Here is a 24,811-nt window from a genome sequence, read left to right as displayed (position 1 = left end):
TCAATTCTGCATGTTACAATCCTCACTTTATGAACTTGGGAAGTTACTGTCTGCAAACGGTTTTGCCTTATTTAGGTTTATAAAGCATATTTATTGCTAAGCAACTGAAGCCTTGCGTTCATGGGTTTATTGACCTTTTTCGAACCACTCATCAGAAGTATCGGCTTTCCGCACAAGGAAAAACCCAAGTCTTTCTCAAATGTCCGAGGTGGTATACAAAGGCTTGTTGTTTGGACTTCCTAGCCTTTTACACTGGAAGGACAAGACCAAGACTGCAAAACAGCCGGGAAAAGTGAGCACTTTAAATTTTTAACAAATGCTTATCACAAATCTGCTCTTGTGGATCATTTGATTTCAACTGGTGGCAAGTTGAATAGGGCCGTTTTGACATTTAAGCAAAACGTTGTTCTGACTGACATGCAATGTAAAAGTGAAGAGAAACTGTTTACTACAGATTTAATGCCAATCCTAAATCAATGTGGTAGCACTGAAAAGCTGTATCTTTAATAACATGAATTAGTCTTTATTTACAGTTTTGTTTCCCGTTTTTTTTTCACATTAATTGTTTTTTAATTATTAATTAGTTACTTATTACAAGTTAACGTTCACTTGTGAGGAGGATGTCGAAGTATACGCAACGTCAAGTCATAATTCCAAAGAATGCACTTGTTTATGTTTGACACCGCAGTTTCAGTCTTCTTTTTTTAAAGCTATCATGGCCCAAAACGAGTTTATTTAAGACATTAAAGTACTACTATCACAAATAGATAGGTCGTTGTTGCTTTTGTTGCACATGGGTAGTTTCCGCTGGTCTTTTTGCTCTGAGAGTTTGTCACCACTTTTTCTCTGCTCAGTTTGTGGTAAAGACATCTGCCGAGGTCTTAGACGAGAAAGTAGTCTCCTCTCTTCTAGTAACATCTCGATTTCATGCACTTCTTTCATTTTCTTTAGAGTTCCTCTTCCCCGTCCGCATAGGCGATCTCTTTTACTTGTTGTTTACTTCTTTGCCGGGCCACTCTGCACCTTTTACTCGACGTAGCTTTCTGGCTATTTCACTGACAGCTACGAGCTCAGTTATCGTTGTTTCGCTCTTCTTCTTCTCTTTCTTGTTTGTCTTGTTCGTCATTCTTCCTCATGTCATCCCATGCTGTTCTCTTTCTTCGTAAGCGAGATGCATCACATTGTTTGCCCGAATGCGCTTAAAGAGATCGCCTTTTCTTTTCAGTGGGTTTACTTGCAGGAGTTTTGCCCGCCTACTGTTTCTTGGCAGCTAAGTCGCATTTGTAACCATAGTCTAGCACAGGCACTAGCAAGCAAATTTCCTTATGGTGCAACAACTGATGCTTGGTGACGGGCGAAATGGTGACAGTTGATATATCACACAGGTTTCTTGGCTGACCGTGAAAAATGTAAGAGGTTTTCAGCATTTTGTCATCTTCCTTTATATGATGACTTCAAAAATGTCTACAACACAGACGAAAGTAACTGCTTGGGTAAAGGCCTCTACAACTGGAAAAATGAGGATCTTGGGACAGTGTTATTTGGATGAGCCAAGTTGCCTTCAATTGTTTCGCCCAGTTGAGCAGATTTTTAGTTGTATCGTTGTTGCATTTCGTTTAACTTGTTTCGATTTTTCAGCTTATAAACAACCTGCAGTTAAAAGTTAATTTGATTTGAAATCCTCCCTACGATCGTGAAGTATCCCCCCAAACTTAGAACCAACTTTTGTTCCCTTTGACACTTAATTCATTTTCGTTTAAGGCATTTTGTCTTTCCCTTGGTAAAAAAACAAAAGGAAGGCTCCCATTTCATTTCACACCCATATTATAATGACAGGCCTCAACCAGTTAGAAAGCGAGAATATATACATGTATGATCACCTCAATAATTATACCAACAGAAGTTTTCCTGCAAACAAATTTCCTATAATATTACCAAGTTATCAACATTATTTCGAACCATCTTGTGCTTTAAAGGAACCCCTACTCAAACCAATAAATAACTTTAAACCACAGGATCTTTTGTTTTCCATCAAACTTGATTACATTTGTCTGGAAAAAAGCTTTTGCATCCGAACTAAATGAATTTCAGAATGGCTTGTTTTTGCATGACTTCAAATTGCACCGGCGCCAGCATCTTGAATAGTTGTGACAATGTTAATAACATTATTATTAATACTGTTACACTAATGTTATTAATTAAGTATTATTAATGTCACAACTGAATTATTCCAGATGGAGTAAAGCAGTAAGCGAATTTTTTTTTTCCCTGATGCAAACGCTTATTAATCAAGTTTGATTGAAAACGATGTTTCTCACGGGCTTAAAAATTATTTTTAGTGGGAATGGAGATTCCCCTTAAAGTGCTAACTACGACCAAAAACTAATTTTTATTTTTCTTTGGATTTCAAAATGACACCTGTTTATTTTAGCTGGATTTTTCCTGTTTAATGGTCCCCCATTACTAACTTTAAATCTTTAGAGAGCTGGATTGAGGAGAAAATGACTTTGAAGACTCAGCAGTTTAAGAAATTATGCAATGCGTGTGTACGCTGCTGACATGCAGTACAGGAGTTTCAGGCTTTCAGAGTTTAAACTCATGTTTTGCACATAAAATAAGCTGCATTTAGAGGCTAAATTTTTAAGCTAGGGAGTAAGAGAATAGTTCAACAAATATTTCATTTCAATTTTTTCACGTTCATAGACTTGAGGGGTTTTAAAAATTGAATAACTTGCCTCTAGATCTCCTATTTCTGTTTTTCGGTGAGTGATTAAGGTATACAAACTAATAAATGAATACACGTATTAGGACGAAATAAGAAAGTTTAACTTAATTATAGACAACACGAAAAGGGGACAGCACACAGAAGAACGCTAGAAGAACCAAGGCCTTCACTTCTGTCTTCTAAAACGAATGGCCTGAATTCAGTTTATCGTTAAACACAAAGGACAACTCGACTTTACCAACAGAAATATGTGTGTCGTTCGAGACTAACGCTAATGACTTAATCACTGTAATATGAAGATTCTAAACTTATAAATAGTTTACTTCATAGAAAGTGCGGCGTACGGGGTTTTATGCACGAGTTGTTTGTGTCAAAAACCCGAACGAGCGAGGAACGAGCGAGTGAGGGTTTTTGACACAAACAACGAGTGAATAAAACCCCGTACAAAGCACTTTCTATGTCGTAAACTCTTTATTACACATAACATGAGAATTTTCATTAAAATAGTTTTCTGAACGCGAATTAGAAACAAAAACTCACTAACAATAGAACCAAATGCAAATTTAATTTAATTCAATAACAAAGTACGATTTGCACGATTTGCACGATTTGCACGAGATGCACGAGTGATTGGCATGGAAACGCCTTTACGCTATCGCTGATTGGTTATACTTTCACATGTGAAATAGCTGTACGCCATTCTGATTGGCTGTATAGGTCTTTTTCACATGTGAAAATAAAGCGTATAGATTTGTACAAATGAGCTTTATGGAATAAAATTCTCATGTTATGTGTAATAAAATGGCTTACGTCACAGTAGCTCGTTAGATTGTGAACATTTTCGTTGTAAGCGGAAGCAGATCGAGAAGCCACCGGGTAACTATACATTTGATATTTAAGACCTTGTTTCTGCTTTGTAATTATTACTTATGAGCACATACATATTTCTTAGATTTCGAACGCACTCCTCGTCACGTATGCTACTGAATAAAATGGAACTGTGATAAGCCTGTGTTTGAAACCGATGGTGTTAAAGGACCGTGAACAACGAAACAATATGGTTCCATAAAAAAATGAATTGACTACAGGTAAATTACCTCCAAAGGAAGATCGGCGTTGACACTTTTGCTTTCACGAAGGTCCAACAATTAAAACGGATCCGAGCTTCACTCACTCACCAGCGCATCATCACCACGGAAGCCGCAGGTCAACGGAGAGTAAAGTTGTTTGCTAATCACTTTTACTTCTTTCTGGTCCACATTATTTGCAGTCCTGAATAAGATACTGACAACAAAAAAATGACCACTCACCGGTGGCTCTGTTGGTTAAGCACCTTGGCTGCCATGAGGAAGATTGAGAGTTGTACTCCGCCGGCACCGAGATATCACGGTCTTAAATAAGGAGAAACTGCTGCCTTGTAATTACATCCGCAAATGGTTAAGACTTTCAAGTCTTCTCGGGTAAGGACTATAAACCGTAGGCCCCGTCTCACAAAATTTTGGAATACACATTATTCGAGTAGAGTAGGTGATGGAGATCGCAGAGTTGTGACTCTCCTTTTGTGAGTGTATGGGTGGTGTGGCAGGTCCACATCAGCTGAATAGCTGCCAAAACTTCAACCTGCTCGTACTCTTTTGAACGGTAATATTTCCCTAAAATGTCCAAATACTGATTCTGAAGATCTTCTTTGCAGCTAAGGGTGTTCTTGTTCTTTTCAGTTAATGATTCACTAATAAATGTACGGTTCTCCACAAGGCGCCCAAGGTGATTGAGGATACATGGGCTGGAAACATAATTGCAGATGCAAATCTTGTTTCCTGGTCACAACAAAATGATTTTGAATCAGGTCAAAAACATTTTTGCTTCCCACCAGGACGCAAATTTTGCTTGCAAAACAAATGTTTTCCAGTTTAGCCACCCGAGCAGCAATCCCATGGAAACAATGTTTCCGCAACAATGTTTCCTAGTTTAGCCAGGCCCCTATTTCCGGTTTACAGCTGCCAGAAATAGTTTAAAATTGTGAAATGGACCACAGAGAGCCTAAGCTCTGTGTTGTGTTTTGAATTTAGAGAACTTTTACGATGAGTTTTAGTCAATACAAATCAGAATGTTTAGGAAAAGAAATAAGCACTAATGTTGCACTTACTTATTTGTTGTCTTTGTCATCTTTCTTTGGTCAGCTGGTGCCATTCTGTCCACTGTTCCCTAAAACAGAAAAAAACCAGACTTTATAAAAGAGCAACGTCTTCTCTAAGCTTAAGAGGACAATCAAATGGTTCAATAAAAGCTATCCTGTCAAGACAAGATGTCAGTGAACAAGCTCAAATAAGCATTTGTTCAACAATTTATTTGGCATAAGCCTGATGCAAATAAATTGGTTTAGTGCAGCATATGCTGAGGTTCTAACAGGATTGCAAATGGAAAATTGTCGGTTGTGCACAAACTTTTTCCACCTTACTTGAACTCTGGATCTGTTTATTATTATATTATCATTGCGTCGCAAGGTTTCTAGATTCTTCCTTTGATTAGGCTTTATTCTTTTTATATTTTTAGATAACATTTGATAGTTTAATATTATTGTTATACATTTTTAAATAACATTTGATAGTTTAATTGTTATACAGTTTTAGATATCATTTTATAGTTTAAATTGTTATATATTTTATATTTATTTATATCTTATGGTCTGCAGCCCAAACTAACCTAATGACTTCTTTGAAAAAAAAAATTTAAAAAATAATAATAAATAATAATAATATTTTTCCTTAGGGGTGGGGTGGGGGGCAACCTCGTTTCCAGGGCTCTTCCCTCAGTTGGGGGCGGGGCAAAAAAAAAACGCCCCACCCCCAAATGAGGGAAGAGCCCTGGAAACGAGGTTGCAGTTAGGGAAGGAGGGGGAGGGGTATGATCATCAGGAGCCAGGCTCCCATTGATCATTCATTGCTAGCACGGTAATAGTGGTTACCGTGTTTGTCTAAACTAGAAGTCCTGCATCTAAAATACAAACAGCGGAGATAAACATTTTAAAAAATGCATTGTATATAACTTGCCGTTTCTTATGCTTCTCAAAATACATTCTCAAAAGTAACCGTTACATGTGCAGAGTTTCTTTATCCGAAATAAAAAGATCTGGGTACTAATACATTAACTTGAAAAACGATCTTAAACTAACAAGAAAGCATTGAAATTATTTTAAGATCGTTTTCATATTAATATATTAGAACCCAGATCTTTTTATTTCGTATCAAGAAAATTTTTAAAATGTAATGGTTACTTTTGAATGTATATGGAGAAGCATACCAAACGTCATGTTAATATTATTATAATGCATTTTTAACAATGTTTATCTCTGCTGTTTGTATTTTATTGTTAAGCTATGCTGGCCGAAGAACAAGAGTTTATACAAAACTGCATCAAAAGTAAGGCGCAAACGGTGGTGACAAATACAAACAAGCGCATTCTTTAAAATAATTTACTTGACGCTTCGAATGCTTGGATATACTGATCCTCAGAAGTGACAATTAATGTGAGAATTTACAGGAAATAGAGAGAGTTTCAATCAAGTGTCGCAAAACCAAAACCAAAACCAAAGTAATTACTTTGGCCAATCAAAAAGGACAGAGACAATCCATTAAACCAGTCAAAACTCAAAGGAATTACACGTGGCTGACACAAAGTGCAGGAACATGTGCACACGCGAGTCACGATTGGTTTGGGTTTCACTTCTGATTAGTTGAAAACGTGGCGTGAAATTTGAACCAATCAATGAGTGAAGTAATGCAAAACCAAAGCATTTCACACTCGATTGAAAACCGCTCCAAACAATTAATGCGACAATTTACGGGAAATATTAAAAAACTAAACATACTCATTGAAGTTAACAAGGACACAGCTTTATCTTCATTCATGGTTGGCTTAAAATCTCAAATCAACAGTGTCTCTTTACTTTTACATTGCATGTCAGAACAACCTTTTGCTAAAATGTCAAAACTGTCTCATTCAACTTGTCACCTGGTGAAATCACATAATCCACAAGAGCAGATTTGTGATAAGCATTTGTTAAACATTTAAAGTGCTCACTTTTCCCGGCTGTATTGAAGACAGTCCCAACAACTAGCCTCATATACTACCTTGGACATTTTGAGGGCGACTGAGCTTGTCCTTGTACGAGAAAAAGGACTTGATTCGACGAGTGGTTTGAAAAAATTAACTTTGAGGTGAACGCACCCATAAATTTTATTAACAGAAGACTTCCAGTTGTTTAGCAACGAATATAATTTGCTTTGTAAACCAAACTAAGGCAAAACCGTTTGGAGATACCAAATTCTTAAGTTCATTAACCCGGTTGACGATCGTAACTGGAATCACTATGGAATGATGACGAACAAATAAGGGAACAACGAAATGGGGATAGTTTGACCTGGTTCAATACACAGCTATTCAGTTTTAACATAAGATTTAATTTAAGTATTTATTTTCCCACTTTTTTATTTCGTTGCTGACTGTTTTAGTATCCTGTATAGTCAGTCTCACGACTTCTACGATTATTAAATATACATGTATGTATTTAACATTACCTCAGCTGTCAAGTGACAACAAATTCACCGTTGAATTCGAAGAAAACTATCACGTTCCTTTCCTTGATATTCTTATCAAACGCTGCCATCAAATGTTTGACATCAAGACTTCTACTGGCCTTTCTACTAAAACTACTAAATGGGACTCCTTTACAACTCAAAAACACAAGGTAAATCTATTACGTTCTCTCACTTTTAGTTGTTTCCGCATTTTTCTCGCCACTTATAACAAACTGAGGAATTGCTATGATCTCAAGAAAGGTTACCCATGCAAAAGGTGATGTCAATAATTATTACAACAATGATGTTGTAAATAGACAACAAAAACAAACCAAATGACCCAATAAGGGGTCCCCAGAAAAAAACCCTTAGATTGGCCTTGTTTCTTGATTTCTTTAGGTTTGGAAAGCAAATTCATTGTTAAACAACTGAAGTATTCCATTAATAAATAAATCAATCAATTGGTTTGTTTTGTTGTCTGCTTAAAACACCATAGCAAGAGATCATGATCTCTTGACCATAGATATCGTAATTGAAAACACCTTTTGCCAGGTAACCGTTTTGAGATAGCAAATTCCTTATAGTTTATTAAGTGACGAACAAATGAGAAACAACGAAAAGTGAGACAACGAATTTGATTTACCGTGTGTTTTCAAGTTCTACAGGAGCTCGAGTTCCATTCAGTGTAATGGTCAGTTGAGTCTTTAGATATTAAAAGTGATGCCAAATAAGTATGATGCATAGTGGCGTTTGCTATAAGAATAAAAAGAAAAGGAATGTGATGGTTTTCGTCGATTCATTCAACGGAGAATTTGATGTTAGCGTGACAACTGTCGAGGTAGAGTTAAAACTAAATAGCTGTGTTTTTCTATTGAACAAGGTAAAAATATCCCCATTTCGTTGTTCCCGCATATTTGTTTAATGAGCTTCTCGCAAGCTGCTGTCTCCAAACGGTTTTGCGTTATTTAGGTTTACAAAGCAAATTTGTTGCTAAACAACTAAAGTCTTGCGTTTATGGGTGCGTTGACCTTCACCAGAGTTATTTTTCAAACCACTCATTGATAAAGACAAGAAAAGACAAGACAAAGACTGCGAGACAGCCGGAAAAACTGAGCACTTTAAATGTTTAACAAATGTTTATCACAAATCTGCTTGTGCCGATCATGTGATTTCAACTGGTCACAAGTTGAATGGGAACATTTTGACATTTTAGCAAAAGGTCGTTCTGACATGAAATGTAAAAGCAAAGAGACACTGTTGATTAGAGAATTAAAGCCAACCCTAAATCATAATATGTTGGCAATGAAAAATTGTATCCTTACTAACTTGAACAAGTCTTTTCTCAGATTTATTTACCGTTTTTTGTCACACTGTTTTTAAGTAATGGTCACTTCTGAGGAGGATGTCGAAGCATGTTTGTCACCGCAGTTTGCGTCTTTTTTTTTACGCCAATTAAGATGGCCAAAGAAAGTTTATTCACGACATTGAAGTATTTCTATCCGATTGAATACGTTGTTTTTGTTGTTGGACATGGGTAGTTTCTGCTGGTCTTTTCGCCCTGAGGGTGTTTCCTTATTTTTTTTCTCTGCTTAGTTTGCGGCCAAGACATCTGCCGAGGTCTTCCACGAGGAAGTAGTCTCCTGTCTACGATTAACGTCTGGATTTCAGGCACTTCTTTTCCATTTTCTCTAGAGTGTTTTGTACTGTAGATAATTTTCAGGGCAGTTTCTCTTCCCCGTCTGAATCCCCAATCTCTAGAACTTGTTGTTTGCTTCTCTGTTCGCTTTGCGCCTTTTTCCGCTCGATGTTGTTTTGAGACTACTTCTCTGACAGCTGCGAGCTGCGTAATCTTTGTTTTGCTCTTCGCATTCTCTTCATTCGTATTTTTCCTGTTTGTCCTGTTCATCTCAGCTTCTTCTTCATTATCGTCCGTTTTCTTTCTTCGTAAGCAAGATGCATCACGTTGTTTGCCCAAATGCGCTTGTAGAGATCGTCTGTTCTTTTCAGTGGGTTTACTTGTAGGAGTTTTGCCCGGACAGACTGTTTCTTGGCAGCTAACTTGCATTTGTAACTACAGTCTAGCACTGACACTGCATGCAGCAAGCAAATTTCCTTGTGGTGCAACTATGGATGCTTTTCTCCTCGAACCAGTGTTTAGTTAACATAGTTTTGAAATCCAAAGAAAAATAAGTGAGTTTTTGGTCACAGGGGCACTTTAATGTTAAATCGTCTTCCTTGAAACGATAACAAAAAAAGTCTACACCACAGACGAAAGTAACCGATTTCGGCTACAAAATGCCGTTTAAGACTTTTGGGCGTCACTGATAGCCTCTACATCGGGACGAACGAGGGTCTCGAGACAGTATTATTTGGGTGAGCCAAGTTGGCTTCAATTGTTTCCTCCCTACGATCATGAAGTATCCCCCCAAACTTAGAACCAGCTTTTGTTCCCTTTGAACACTTCATTTTCGTTTAAGGTGTTTTGTCTTTTCTTTCCCTTGGTAAAAAAATGACAAAGGAAGGCAGCCATTTCATTTAGTGCCCATAGTACAATCAGCATAGCAACAGGACAAACCTCGACCAAAGCAAGAATATATATGATCACCTCAATAATTGTATTAGTAGTAGTTTTGTTTATTGAAACCTCTAGCAGATTATAATCTGAATTACAGGTCTGGTCAGATATAACTATAGGAATAAATAGATACTTATAAATGCTGAATACGATATATCTACATAAATAATACAAACTACACTCAAACATATTACATCAAGTCAGTAGCGTATTTGTGTGTGACTAAATAAAGTCACCAAACCTATTTGTGGCAGTTATCTTAGTTCTTACCCTATCTCTCGATCTGAGTGAGTAGTGGGCAGAAGCACTCGTAGATTCTAATCTACAAGCTACTAGCTTGTAAACCGCCGGGGTTATCCGGATAAAGCTGTGCAATAAATTTGTGACAAGCCGCTTATCTACGATCTTGAGGGTTGATATACCGGCTAAATTTAAGGCCTCGCTATAGGTAGAGCCAGGAAAGATAATTGCGAGCGCGCGTTTTTGTATTCTTTGTAGCAAATTTCCTACAATGTTACAAAGTTATCAATGTTACTTCGAAGCATCTCGTTCTTTAAAGAAACCTCCACTCTAACCAAGAAATAACTTAAACCACAGAAACGTTTGTTTGCCATCAAATTTGATTTCATTTTTCTGGAAAAAGCGTTTGCATTCGAAAGAAATGAATTTCAGAATCGCTCGTTTTGCCGTCATGTTGAATAATTGTGACAATGTTATGTTAATAATGTTATTATTAATACTATAACACAAATGTTATTAATTATTATCAATGTCACAACTGAATTATTCCAAACGGGGTAAAGCGGTCATCATCACCTTGTCCTTTTCCCTCTGAGGGAAATAGGGCCTTCGGAGTAAAGCGGTAAGCGATTCTTATTTCTTTCTTGCGTGATGCAAACACTTATTTAAACAAATTTGATTGACAACAGTATTTCCTACGGCTTAAAATTATTTTGAGTAGGAATAGAGATTCCCCTTAAAGGAAAAGAAGTAAGGAAAGTGCACTCTTCTGATAGTAATCTTCTGACAATTGAATGACAAGATTGTATTACCTATCAATAAAATACTAGTTAGCGACTTCTATGATTTTCTATAGATAATTACATAAGAAAACCCACACGACAGCTCCAACAAACTGTGCAAAATAACTGAAATGGAGCCATTGAAAAAGAGCATTCATCACCCTTAGAAAGCGTCTTTTAGGGAGACAAAACTAATGTCATTCAATTCAACTCAGTTGACCGAATTGTGAACACCAACTCGAACAATCGAAAGTCTTTGCTGCCTTTGGAGAACTTTAAGGAGAATGTACGCACGCGCATTTCAGACAAGATGACCTGAACGGAGATGTGGGTATCTGTGTTAACTTTACCTGACGAATTGCATGTAGTAGCATGTCTTTGTGTTTCTCATTTTAAAGGCTTCGCGGAAGCGCTACAAAGAAAGACCCCCCTGAACACAATTTAGGAATGGCACTTTCGATCTTAAGATCTTTAAAGGATTTTGACTGGTTCAATACTGTGAACAATGCAATTTAACCCATCCTGCAAGCAATCACCTTGGGCTCGCATGACAAAGCACTAAGGAATGACACCATGCAGCAGCGGGGAGATATTTTAATAATTACCCTCTAGCTTCAACAAAGCGAAGGTGTTAAAAATTAAATACTTTGCCTCTCCTCTTTCTGCTAAGTATAAAACTAATAAATGAATATTAGGACAAAATAAGAAAAAAAAGTAGAAAGATCATTATAAACAAAATGAAAAGGGGACAGCAACAGTTCCAAGCAGCAATGGGCTCCTTAATTAACTGTAATAATGTTTAACACAAGTCTTGAATGAACAGACAGGCCGCTCATGTCCACTAGAGTTCTAAGCCAAATAATTTTATTGTAACATTTGTGACAAAGTCTTTAACAGGCAGACATGATACATGATAAGTCCACCACAACACTGGGCTGTAGAACTACTAAAATCTGTAACAACTTAAGACCTTGAACACGAGGTAACATTCCCGACCTGCATGAGCACGGTAAATTAATCGCTTGAAATACATATTTTGTTCTCTTTTATGCCAACGTGCTAACAAGACAAGGGTAGGTGAGAATTTTAGATCAACAGTTGAAAATGTTGAGAATTATGAATTGTGCACAAGAAACAGTAAGAGAAGTCGCTATGTTTTCATTAACAGCAAAGATTTCAGGTATTGTGATTGGCCTATTTATGACCGTGGCAGAGGACTATCTCTTTTTCCTGCACTATTCTCTTTTGATGAACGCAGAAAAAATAAACCCATGGAGATAACGCAAACAGACTACAGTCTTTCAGACAAGAACGCACGTGAGGGTGTATTCCTTTGGAGGTATCCTGGCTATTCTCATTCCGGATTAGGAATAACAGAATACACGGAATATCAATTTGCAATTTGAAAACGGAATATGAAGGATGCATTTTAATGAGGTAGTCGCACTGAGCTTAGCTCTCCATTTATCGTCCTTTTGGTTCGTTCTCACCACTCCAAGTAATGTCAAAGAGAAATGGACTTTTCTTAACAGAGTTAACATCGTCCTAGAGTCATCCGAAACCAGAAACTATGAAATTAGGTAAAAACTTTGTATGGAAATCAACTCGTGGCGATTTTACAGCCAAGATGGCTGATCAAGGCGAGAATTACAACCAAAGTCAAAGTCAAGAGGTCAAGCGCTCCGTCTCTCTATACAGACGAGCTCCTAAAGAGCATGGATGGCAAGAAGATCTCTATCATAGTTCTCTTGGACATGTCAAAGGCCTTTGATAGCATTCAGCATGACCTGTTGCTAAAAAAACTTCACAAAGCGGGCTTTTCAGATGGTACACAAGCTTGGTTTAAGAGCTACCTATCCCAAAGAAATCAAGTAGTTAGAATCAAGAATGCCCTTTCTAAACCTCTTCCTTTGTCAGTTGGTGTTGCACAGGGTTCGACACTAGGACCAGTGCTTTTCACGCTCTCTATATAAACAATCTCATAAAGGTGCCGCATCAGTGTCAAGTGTTGGGTTACGTGGATGATACTAAGATTTTCCTCGCAGTAAACAAGGATCTCGCCGACATTACAAGCTGGTGTTGCATAAATTCACTACTCATAAACCTGGACAAGACTAAACTCCTTTTTGTCCGCGTTCCACAATTGTTAAGAAGTCTTCCACCTTTGCCGCCTATTATTCTTCTAGGAGACGAGATTAAACCGGTACCATTTACGAGAGATCTTGGAGTAATGATCGACTCATATCTCGATTATAACAAACACATCACTGAGTTAGCTTCTAGCTGTATCTTCAGGTTAAGCCGCATAAATAGAATGAAGCACCTACTTGACCGAAAGACCCTCATTTCATTAACGCTTTTGTACTCACTAAGTTGTTCTACTGTTCCACTGTATGGAGTAACACTTCCAAGCAGAACTTGAACAAGCTCCAGTCAGTCCAGAACTTTGCTTGTAGAATTATCCTAGGCCTCAGAAGAAAATATGACCATATTACAGGAGGCTTAAAGTCTTTAAAGTGGCTCAGTGTTAAAGACAAACTCCTCTTAAACATTTGCACTGTGGTTTAAATGTTTAAACAACCAAGTGCCAACCTATTTTTGTAATAAATTCGTCAGACGTTCTTCTGTTCATACTAGGAATACTAGACGTAATTCCGATTTAATCTTACCCAAATGTAGATTAGCCACCAGCCAAAGATCATTCGCTTTCCGAGCAGCAAAACTGTATAATGAATTGCCATCTACCATAAATAGGCCAATCATGTAAATTCAATCAAAAAGCGTTTGTATCATCATCTTTGTACATAGATTACCAAATAGACTAGTCTATTGCGTGTATATAGATTACTAAATTTTATTACTTGTTAGCCATATATCTTTTTTTAATCGGTTTGCCTTTAATTAATCTCTTATCCTTTTTATAAATTTTATGTCTTTCTACCTTTTATTTGTATTATGGCAGAATAGCCCTGTATAAGGGAGCCGTAATAAAGTATGTATGTAAGTACAAACGACTAAAAACACCAGCCCATTTGTGCATGTGCAAAACGAGGGCTAAAACTGAAAAAGAAATGGCCCAGAAATGGTACCTCTGGGCTTTGTGCTAGAACGTTGTACCGTCACAAACTCTGAATTAAAATTGTTACCGTCACGTTTATTTTGCTGTGGCCAATTATGCATGTTGACTGAAACACAAGAACTAAGTCCTTCACTTCTGCTAGTGGCAAGAGTAAAAGCACATAGCACATAGCAAACCATTTTCGGTATCAACTGTGAGATTAACTTACTTAGCAGGTTTGAAACAGCAAACGATTCTGAAATCTCCCAACGGCTAAACCTCCAGCCAAGGTGAACTCGCCGAATTCAGTTTATCATTAAACTGAAAGGTTAAACTAGACTTTACCAACGGGAATATGGTTGCATAAAAATTGAATTTACTACAGGTAATTTACCTCCAAAGGAAGATCGGCGTTGACACTTTTGCTCTGAAGAAGATGGTCCAACACTCAAAACGGATCCGAGCTTCACACACCCACCACCGCATCATCACCACGGTAGCCGCAGGCCAACGGAGAGTAAAGCTGTTCGCTAATCGCTTTTACTTCTTTTCGGTCTAGATTATTTGCAGTCCTGTTTAATAGATTATCTTAATATTGACAACAAAAATAGTTTATTTGCACCAAACGTAAATAGGTAGGATTGCCCCAGTTTCTAACTAAAAAGCTAATCTAGCTAGGAGGCATAGCAAAAAATTATGTGGTACAGAAAGGAAAAATTCTGAGTCAGGGAGGCACAAATTCAAGGATAAAAGACAAACAAGGAGTGACCACTCACCAGTGGCTCTGTTGGTTAAGCACCTTGGCTGCCATGAGGAAGATTGAGAGTTCCACTCCGGTGGGACCGAGAAATCAGGAGGAGAAAGGAGAAACTGCTGCCTTGTAATTACACCGGCAAATGGTTAAGACTTTCAAGTATTCCTGGATAACACAAAATGTTTGAATACACACTATTCGAGAAGAGTAGGAGATGGAGATCCTGGAGTTGCGACTCGCCTTTTGCGAGTGTATGGGTGGGTATAACAGGTCCACATCAGCTGAATAGCTGCCAAAGCTTCAACCTGCTCAAACCAACATGGACTGCTGGGCTGCTCGTACTCTTTCGTACGGTAATATTTCCGTAAAATGTCGAAATACACATTCTGAAGATCTTCTTTGCAGCTAAGGGTGCTCTTGAAAACCTTGTTCTTTTCAGTTAATGATTTGCTAATAAATATACGGTTCTGAGGATAAATAGACTCCTGGTTAAAAAGATGAGCAATAGCCCACACAAAGGGGCAGACTTATTTCCGGTTTACAACGGCCAGAAATAGTTTAAAATTGTGAAATGGACCACAGAGAGCCCAAGCTGTGTGTTGAGTTTTGAATTTTAAGAAATTTTTTGCAAAGTTTTAGTCAATACAAATCAGAAGGTTCAGTAAAAGAAATAAGCACTAGTGTTGCACTTACTTGTTTGTTGTCTCTTTGTGATCTTTCTTTGAACATCTGGTGCCATTCTGTCTACTGTTCTGTAAAACAAAATAGACTTTAATATTGCAACTATTAAAAATGACTGTTTTTAAAGCTGTGTTTTTGTCCTAACTCAATTCCGGTAAAAACGGCATCGTTATATAGAGTCTCATATGAAACGTGTTGACAACAGGATTTCGCAGACAAATCTGGCTGAAGGATAGGGCATTTAAACACTGCAATCTTTCAAAAAGTTAAAATGCCCAGGGGTAAATGTAGAAATATATCAAGACATGATTTTAAGAAAAAATGTTTCTACAATCAAATGGTTCAATAAAAGCTATCCTGTAAAGACAAGATGTCAGTCAGAGAGCTCAAATAAGCATTTATTCAACAATTTTTTCTGCACAAGCCTGACGCAAATAAATAGGTTTAGTGTGGTATAATTTTCAGTTGTTTGCAAAGTTTTTACATCTTAAAAGACTTTAACTCTGGATCTGTTTGTTATTAATCATTGCGCCGGGAGGTTTCCAGATCCTTCCTTTCATTAGGCTTTATTCTTTCACCTTTTTATATTTTTAAATAACATTTGATAGTTTAATAATTATTGTTATACAGTTTTAGATAACATTTTATAGTTTAAATTGTTATATATTTTATATTTATTTATATCTTATGGTCTGCGGCTCAAACTAACCTATGACTTCTTTTTAAAAAAAAATTAAAAAATAATAATAAATAATAATAATAATTTTCCTTCGGGGTGGGGTGGGGGGCAACCTCGTTTCCAGGGCTCTTCCCTCAGTTGGGGGCGGGGCAAAAAAAAAACGCCCCACCCCCAAATGAGGGAAGAGCCCTGGAAACGAGGTTGCAGTTAGGGAAGGAGGGGGAGGGGTATGATCATCAGGAGCCAGGCTCCCATTGATCATTCATTGCTAGCACGGTAATAGTGGTTACCGTGTTTGTCTAAACTAGAAGTCCTGCATCTAAAATACAAACAGCAGAGATAAACATTTTAAAAAATGCATTGTATATAACTTGCCGTTTCTTATGCTTCTCAAAATACATTCTCAAAAGTAACTGTTACATGTTCAGAGTTTCTTGATCCGAAATAAAGAGATCTGGGTACTAATACATTAACTTGAAAAACGATCTTAAACTAACAAGAAAGCATTGAAATTATTTTAAGATCGTTTTCATGTTAATATATTAGAACCCAGATCTTTTTATTTCATATCATAAGAAATTTTTTAAAATGTAACTGTTACTTTTGAATATATATAGAGAAGCATACCAAACATCATGTTAATATTATTATAATGCATTTTTAACAATGTTTATCTCCGCTGTTTGTATTTTTTTGTTAAGCTACGCTGGCCGAAGAACAAGAGTTTATACAAAACTGCATCAAAAGTAAGATGCAAACGGCAGTTACAATCACAGACAAGCCCATTGTTTGAAATTTTTGCATTCAATATACTGACATCCTCCGAAGTGAACATTTAATTCATTATGTTAAACTATAAATTAATGTGGCAAACAATGAGAAATAAGAGAATAAAATCCAGACTAATTGAAGTTACAAAGGATAAAACTTTTCACTGATAACATATTAATTTAGGATACCTAAGCTTTAAACCTCCAATCAACAGCGTCTCTTAACTCATTGGATGTCCAGAATTACCTTTTGCAAAAATGGTCCCATTCAACTAGTAACCAGTTTAAATAACATGATCTGCAATAGCAGATTTTTGATAACTTAAAATGACGAGTTTTCCCGGTCTTTTAGTGTTCGTTTTTGTCTTTCTAATGTAAAAATATTGACAGTCCCAACAACTACCCTCATACACTACCTTGGACATTTTGAGAACAGCTGTGCTTGTCCTTGTACGATAAAAAGGACTTGACACGATGGGTGCTTTGAAAAATAAACTTGAAGGTCAACACGGCGGGTCTAATCTGCAGGTCGCGGGTTTCAGGTCATTGTTTCACCAAAACAGAAAGTATCCTAAACATTCATAAAAGCTAACCTTAGGCCTATTGGTGAAACAATGACCTGCAACCCACGACCTGTGACCTGCGACCTGCAAATTAGACCCGCCGAGGTCAACGCACCATAAAATTTGTCAATGGAAAACTTCAGTTGTTTGAAAACGAATTAGCTTAAGTTTGTAAACTGTTTGCAGACAGCAACTTTCTAACTTCATAAAGTGAGGATGACAATGAAAACAATGACAAACAATGAAATGGGAATATTTTTACCTTATTTGATAGTAAAAACACAGCTATTAAGTCTTAACAGAAACCCATACGGGTTGAAACATGTAAGGCGCGTTCACAGCTTCCGAATATTCAGTGCGAACTGATTGGTTGAATGTTTCAGTTCTAAGTACCATATTTGGAAACCCCTTGCTCTTGTTGTTCCAAATATGGTACTTAGCAAATTGAATATTCAGAAGCTTGTTTCCCAGCACACAAGGGGCCGTTACACGTTTCAACTATTATGGGTTTCTGGTTTTAAGGATGGGGCCTACCAATTCAAAGATATTTGTGTGGTTTTTAAATATGCAGGAAAAAGCAGATCTCAAGAAGGGTTATCGAAATTCAAAAAGAATTTGGGGAAAACGCAAATTTTTCAAACATAATTAATCAACAATATTTGTAAAAAGCTTTTAATACAAAGCAATGTGTGGCGTTCTTTTCCAAATTGAAGCTGAATTTTCTCTGAAAAATGCACGGTTACACCTAAATTTCTTTTTTAGATACCAAGAGCACTTGCTTATGATGGTGGCATTTTATAAGAATATCAAGAAAAGGAATGAGATGGTCGATAGTTTTCTTCTATTCATGTTGTAGTGACAACTGTTGAAGTAGTGTTAAAACTGAAGAACTGTATTTTTCTATCGAACCAAAAAAAATTGTTCCCGCATTTGTTTGTCATCATTTCTGCATGTTACAATCCTCACTTTATGTACTTGGGAAGTTACTGTCTGCAAACGGTTTTACCTTATTTAGGTTTATAAAGCAAGTCTTGTGTTCATGGGTTTATTGACCTTTTTTGAACCACTCATCACAAGTATCGGCTTTCTGCACAAGGACAAACTCAAGTCTTTCTCAAATGTCTAAGGTGGTATACAAAGGCTTGTTGTTTGGACTGCCTAGCCTTTTGCACTGGAAGGACAAGACGAAGACTGCCGGGAAAAGTGAGCACTTTAAATTTTTAACAAATGCTTATCACAAATCTGCTCTTGCAGATCATTTGATTTCAACTGGTGACAAGTTGAATAGGGCCGTTTTGACATTTAAGCAAAACGTTGTTCTGACTGACATGCAATGTAAAAGTAAAGAGAAACTGTTGACTACAGATTTAATGCCAACCCTAAATCAATGTGGTAGCACTGAAAAGCTGTATCTTTAATAACATGAATTAGTCTTTATTTTCAGTTTTGTTTCCCGTTTTTTTTTCACATTAATTCATTTTTAATTATTAATTAGTTACTTATTAGAAGTTAACGTTCACTTGTGAGGAGGATGTCGAAGTATACGCAACATCAAGTCATAATTCCAAAGAATGCACTTGTTTATGTTTGACACCGCAGTTTCAGTCTTCTTTTTTTCAAGCTAACATAGCCCAAAACGAGTTTATTTAAGACATTAAAGTACTACTATCACAAATAGATAGGTCGTTGTTGCTTTTGTTGCACATGGGTAGTTTCCGCTGGTCTTCTTGCTCTGAGAGTTTGTCACCACTTTCTCTGCTCAGTTTGTGGTAAAGACATCTGCCAAGGTCTTCGACGAGAAAGTAGTCTCTTCTAGTAACATCTCGATTTCATGCACTTCTTTTATTTTCTTTAGAGTTCCTCTTCCCCGTCCGCATAGGCGATCTCTTTTACTTGTTGTTTACTTATTGCCGGGCCACTCTACGCCTTTTGTTCTACGTAGCTTTGTGGCTATTTCTCTGACAGCTACGAGCTCAGTTATCATTGTTTCGCTCTTCGTGTTCTTCTCATTCTTCTCATTCTTGTTTGTCTTGTTCGTCATTCTTCCTCATGTCATCCCGTGCTGTTCTCTTTCTTCGTAAGCGAGATGCATCACGTTGTTTGCCCGAATGCGCTTAAAGAGATCGCCTTTTCTTTTCAGTGGGTTTACTTGCATGAGCTTTGCCCGCCTACTGTTTCTTGGCAGCTAAGTCGCATTTGTAACCATAGTCTAGCACAGGCACTAGCAAGCAAATTTCCTTATGGTGCAACAACTGATGCTTGGTGACGGGCGAAATGGTGACAGTTGATATATCACACAGGTTTCTTGGCTGACCGTGAAAAATGTAAGAGGTTTTCAGCATTTTGTCATCTTCCTTTATATGATGACTTCAAAAATGTCTACAACACAGACGAAAGTAACTGCTTGGGTAAAGGCCTCTACAACTGGAAAAATGAGGATCTTGGGACAGTGTTATTTGGATGAGCCAAGTTGCCTTCAATTGTTTCGCCCAGTTGTCAGAGCCTCGATCTTTAGTTGTATCATTGTTGCATTTCCTTTAACTTGTTTCGATTTTTCAGCTTATAAACAACCTGCAGTTAAAAGTAAATTTGATTTGAAATCCTCCCTACGATCGTGAAGTAACCCCCAAACTTAGAACCAGCTTTTGTTCCCTTTGACACTTCATTTCCGTTTAAGGCATTTTGTCTTTCCCTTGGTAAAAAAAACAAAAGGAAGGCTCCCATTTCATTTCGCACCCATATTATGACGACAGGCCTCGACCAGTTAGAAAGTGAGAATATTTATATCACCTCAATAATTATACCAACAGAAGTTTTCCTGCAAATAAATTTCCTATAATATTACCAATTAAGTTATCGATGTTATTTCGAACTATCTTGTGCTTTCAAGGAACCAATAAAATTAATAACTTTAAACCACAGGATCTTTTGTTTTCCATCAAACTTGATTACATTTGTCTGGAAAAAAGCTTTTGCATCCGAACTAAATGAATTTCAGAATGGCTTGTTTTTGCATGACTTCAAATTGCACCAGTGCCACCATCTTGAATAGTTGTGACAATGTTAATAACATTATTATTAATACTATTACACTGACGTTATTAAATTAAATTAAGTATTATTAATGTCACAACTGAATTACTCCAGACGGAGTAAAGCACTAAGCGAATTCTTTTTTCCTGATGCAAACACTTACAAATCAAGTTTGATTGAAAACAGTGTTTCACGGTTTAAAATTATTTTTAGTAGGAATGGAGATTCCCCTTTAAGTGCTACTATGACCAAAAAAAACCAATTTTTATTTTTCTTTGGATTTCAAAACTATTTTAACCAAACAGTAACTGATCGAAGTTGTAAGCCTTGATTTCAAAAAGACACCTGATGATTTAACTGGAATTTTCCTGTTTAATGGTCCCCATTACTAACTTTAAATCTTGAGAGAGCTGGATTGAGGAGAAAATGACTTTGAAGGCTCAACAGTTGAAGAATGCAATGCGTGTGAACGGGGCTGATATGCAGTTCAGGAGTTTCGGGCTTTTAGAGTTTAAACTCATGTTTTGCAGATATAATAAGGGCGCTTTTTATAGCGCATATTTTGAGAGTTGTCTTTTATATCAATATATTTGCTGGTAACAGAGGTTCACATTTAATTTTTATTGACAGTTGTAAATATCATATGTCATTTATTTATACATGTTCGTATTTTGAACGAGTTTCCAGCTCCTTGATGTAACATGTGAAAATAAAGCATTGATTGTTATGTTTTGAATTTAGAGAGCTTGTAAGGCAAATTTTAGTCAACACAAATCATTAGGTTTACTAACAGAAATAAGCACTAATGTTGCACTAACTTGACTGTTGTCTCTTTTTGATCTTATCTTTCTTTGGTCATCTGGTGCCATTTTGTCCACTATTTCACAAGATATCCTTAACCAAAGACCAATCTCTAGAACAGAAAAAAAGAACAACTTTAAAACAGTACACCCGTCTCTAAGCTTTAAGGATAATGCTATTAAATACAACATTTTCTTGAGAAATACACCCATCTCTATTGACTTGAATTAGCCAATAAGTAACCAGGTAAAAAAGTCTTTCTCCAGTCACCTCAATCCCTCATCTTTTGACTCAGGCCTTGTTCGCCCACATAGGTATCTATGTGCACGTCTTATTTATCGCTAGGTACAACACAACGTGCCGTTTTGCAGTTTCATGAATTACCGTGATCGCACATCTTCTCGTTCAAGATTTTAAGTTGTATACAAATGTAAATACAGGAAAAAACTCTTGTTGTTAACACACAGAAGAAAATTCAAGTTCCAGTCATTTTTTATAGTTGCCATATTAAAGTTGGGGTTTTTTGCTAACTCAAGTCCGGTAAAAACGGCATTGTTATATAGAGTCACGAAACACACTTTTTAAGTTCATTAAGTGAGGATGGTTACCCCTTATTTCCTTTTGGATAAAGAACACTTGTTAAGTTCTGCTTTCTTCAAATAGCTTTAAACCACCCATGGGAAACCAGAGTATCTAGAGAGAAGTGCAAAACGTATGCGCAATGGTAATAATTGTAGGCACCGTCCTTCACATTACCTCAACAGTTTTCATGATAACATCCTATTCACCATAGATTTCGAAGGAAACCATCACATTAATTCCTTTCCCTCATATTCTTATCAAACGCCACCAAACGTTTTAGACATCCAAGACTTCTACTGGCCTATGCTACACTAAATGGGACTTTACAACTCGACAACACAAGTTAAATCTAATTCATAGTCTCACTTTTCGTTGTTTTCTCATTTATTCGTCACTTTTTGAACAAAGGAATTTGCTATGACCTCAAAACAGTTTCCCATGCAAAAGGTGTTGTCAATTTACGTCAATCGTGACAACAAATTAAACTCCATGACCCAATAGCCATAGCCTGTGAATGCAGACATTCCTGGCGGACGTTTCTCTCCCCTGAAAAAGAAACTACCGCCGGAGATACGCCTGCATTCGCAGGCTAAATAGGCACTGTCCACAGAAAAGAAGATAAGCTCTCTCAGTTTTGCCGTATTTATTTATTCAGGTTTATAAAGCAAATTCCTAAAGCAGGGAAGCAAACTTAAGAGAACTTCTTTTCTGGGGACACTGGTTTTTGGGCCATGGGCTTTAATTTGTTGTCTATTTAAAACATCATTGATGTTGTAAATTGACAACACCTTTTGCGTGGGTAACCGTTTTGAGATACGATAGCAATTCCTCAGTTCATTACGTGACGAACAAATGTGGAAACATCTAATCGATGGTTTTCACAGTGACGTCATCATATTCTAAAATCAAAATCGCACGGTGTTTTGAATTTTTATCTATAGGAGGTTGAAGATGACCTTGAAATTAATCTTTTTGCAAATTTTCACTTCCATGACGTCTTTCGTTTCGAAAATACAGCATTTTGAATTTCCGAATTGTCACTTTGCGTGACACGGTGATACAAAGTTATTTGGTTGAAAAAAATATCGATGCCTATAATCTCAGCAGTCTGAGCTTTTCAAGTACATTAGGAGATGTGCTCATACACGAGTATTTTATTTCATGAGTGAAAAGTAAGCGTTGTTGTCATCGCTAAGTGAAATTCCAAATGTTCGTGTTGATTTCTGGCCGCCATATTGGTGCACCAACATTGGCGGCTCCAGACAAAACTCAAAACTTGTGTGAAACGCTTCGACAAATAACTCATAAGCGATGTACAGCACAGACTTGAGAATGGGTGAGGTAATCTGTGAATTTGTCGCCTACAACATTCCAATTTTTTTGCCATATTTCATTGGACTTTTTCGATTGTATTTTTTTGTTGCGTGACAGTGAAAACGATCTATATGGTACGAGTACAAATTAGATTAACGTAACAGTTGTGTTTTCGTGTTGAAAAGGAATCCCATTTAGTAAAAAACAGTGGAAGTCATTTTTCGATAAAATGGTAAGTGCCGAAAAAGTAGGATGGTGATGTTTGATAAGAACATCAAGAAAAGGAATGTGATGGTTTTCTTCGATACATTCCGCAACGGTGATTTAATGTTATCGTGACATCTGTTGAGGTAGTGTTAAAACCATTCTCGTTACCAGAGCCTTGGATCGACTTCGTCAATTAAGAGAAGAGCTCTGGGGTCGCGATTGCGTTAAACTTTTTCTACCGAACCAGGTAAAAATATTGCCCATTTCATTGTTCCCGCATTTGTTTGTCATAGTTCCAGTTACAATCCTCACTTCATGAACTTATCGCAAGCTGCTGTCTACAAACGGTTTTGCCATATTTAGGTTTACAAAGCAAATTTGTTGCTAAATAACTGAAGTCTTGCGTTTATGGGTGCGTTGACCTTCGAGTTATTTTTTAAACCACTCATCGCGTCAAGCCCCAAGTTCCGGCACAAGGACAAACTCAGTCTTCCTCAAATATCCAAGGTAGTATATAAAGGCTTGTTGTTACGACCGTCTAACTTTTACGCTGTAAAGACAAAACGAGGACTGCAAGACAGCCGAGAAAACTGAACACTTTAAATCTATCACAAATCTCTGGGGGGAGGGTGCAGGGGGTGCGCACCCCCCTCTATGAGATGACCTGTGGCTTTCAAATACAACTGGTATTCTGGAAGAAGAATATTAAATGTCATTAATCAGCCACCCAATTCCTTAGTGGTGCACCCCCTCCTAAGAAAAATCCTCGATCCGCCCATGAATCTGCTCTTGCGGATCATGTGATTTTTAACTGGTCACAAGTTGAATGGGACCATTTTGACATTTAAGCAAAAGGTTGTTCTCACAAGAAATGTAAAAGTAAAGAGACACTCTTGATGAAAAATTTAAAGCCAACCCTAAATCATAATATGTTAGCAGTGAAAATCTGTATCTTTACTAACTTGAATAAGTCTTTTTTCTCAGTTTTATTTTCCGTTTTTTGTCACATAGATTGTTTTTAAATTATTAATAGTTTATTACAAGTTAACGGTCAACTGCGAGGAGGATGTCGTAGAATACGGAACGTGAAGTTAATTCCGAACAATGCGCTTTTTTATGATTTGACACCGCAGTTTGCGTCTTTTTTAAAGCTAAGATGGCCCAAATACATTTTATTTACGACATTGAAGTATTATGGAAAGGTTGTTGTTGTTGTTGTTGTTTTTGTTGGACATGGGTAGTCATTCGCTGGTCTTTTCGCTGTGAGGGAGTTTCACCATTTCTTCGTTGCTTAGTTTGCAGACATTTGCCGAGGTCGTCTTCTTTTATTTGTTTTACAGTGTTTTTGTTGTGTAGATAATGTCCCGGGAAGAATTCTTCCTCCCCGTCGGCGTCGCAAATTTCCCTTTCGTAAACGGCCGTTGCCATTTCTCAGAACGGTCGTTGCTATTTAAAACGGTCGATGCCATT

The 24,811-nt window shown here is 37.1% G+C and overlaps 2 long non-coding RNA genes across 2 annotated transcripts in view; one reads left to right on the top strand and one right to left on the bottom strand.

The window, feature by feature from the left end:
• LOC137973542 (uncharacterized) overlaps positions 1 to 24,811 on the bottom strand; it is a 42,431-nt gene that overhangs the window by 7,998 nt on the left and 9,622 nt on the right. The window contains exons 4-8 of the long non-coding RNA XR_011117273.1: positions 21,256 to 21,350; positions 15,405 to 15,463; positions 14,352 to 14,529; positions 4,872 to 4,930; positions 3,823 to 4,009 (exon numbers count right to left, since the gene is read on the bottom strand). This is a non-coding gene — a long non-coding RNA (uncharacterized lncRNA). The remainder of the gene's footprint in view (positions 1 to 3,822; positions 4,010 to 4,871; positions 4,931 to 14,351; positions 14,530 to 15,404; positions 15,464 to 21,255; positions 21,351 to 24,811) is intronic.
• Positions 3,041 to 14,357, top strand: LOC137973543 (uncharacterized). Its single transcript, XR_011117274.1, has 3 exons — positions 3,041 to 3,601; positions 3,678 to 4,185; positions 8,896 to 14,357. It is a non-coding gene; the product is annotated as an uncharacterized lncRNA (long non-coding RNA).

The sequence above is a fragment of the Montipora foliosa genome, chromosome 10, assembly GCF_036669935.1.
Source record: "Montipora foliosa isolate CH-2021 chromosome 10, ASM3666993v2, whole genome shotgun sequence".
Taxonomy (NCBI): domain Eukaryota; kingdom Metazoa; phylum Cnidaria; class Anthozoa; order Scleractinia; family Acroporidae; genus Montipora; species Montipora foliosa.
The sequence above is the reverse complement of the archived record's forward strand: the minus strand, read 5'-3'. Positions and strand labels throughout refer to the sequence as shown.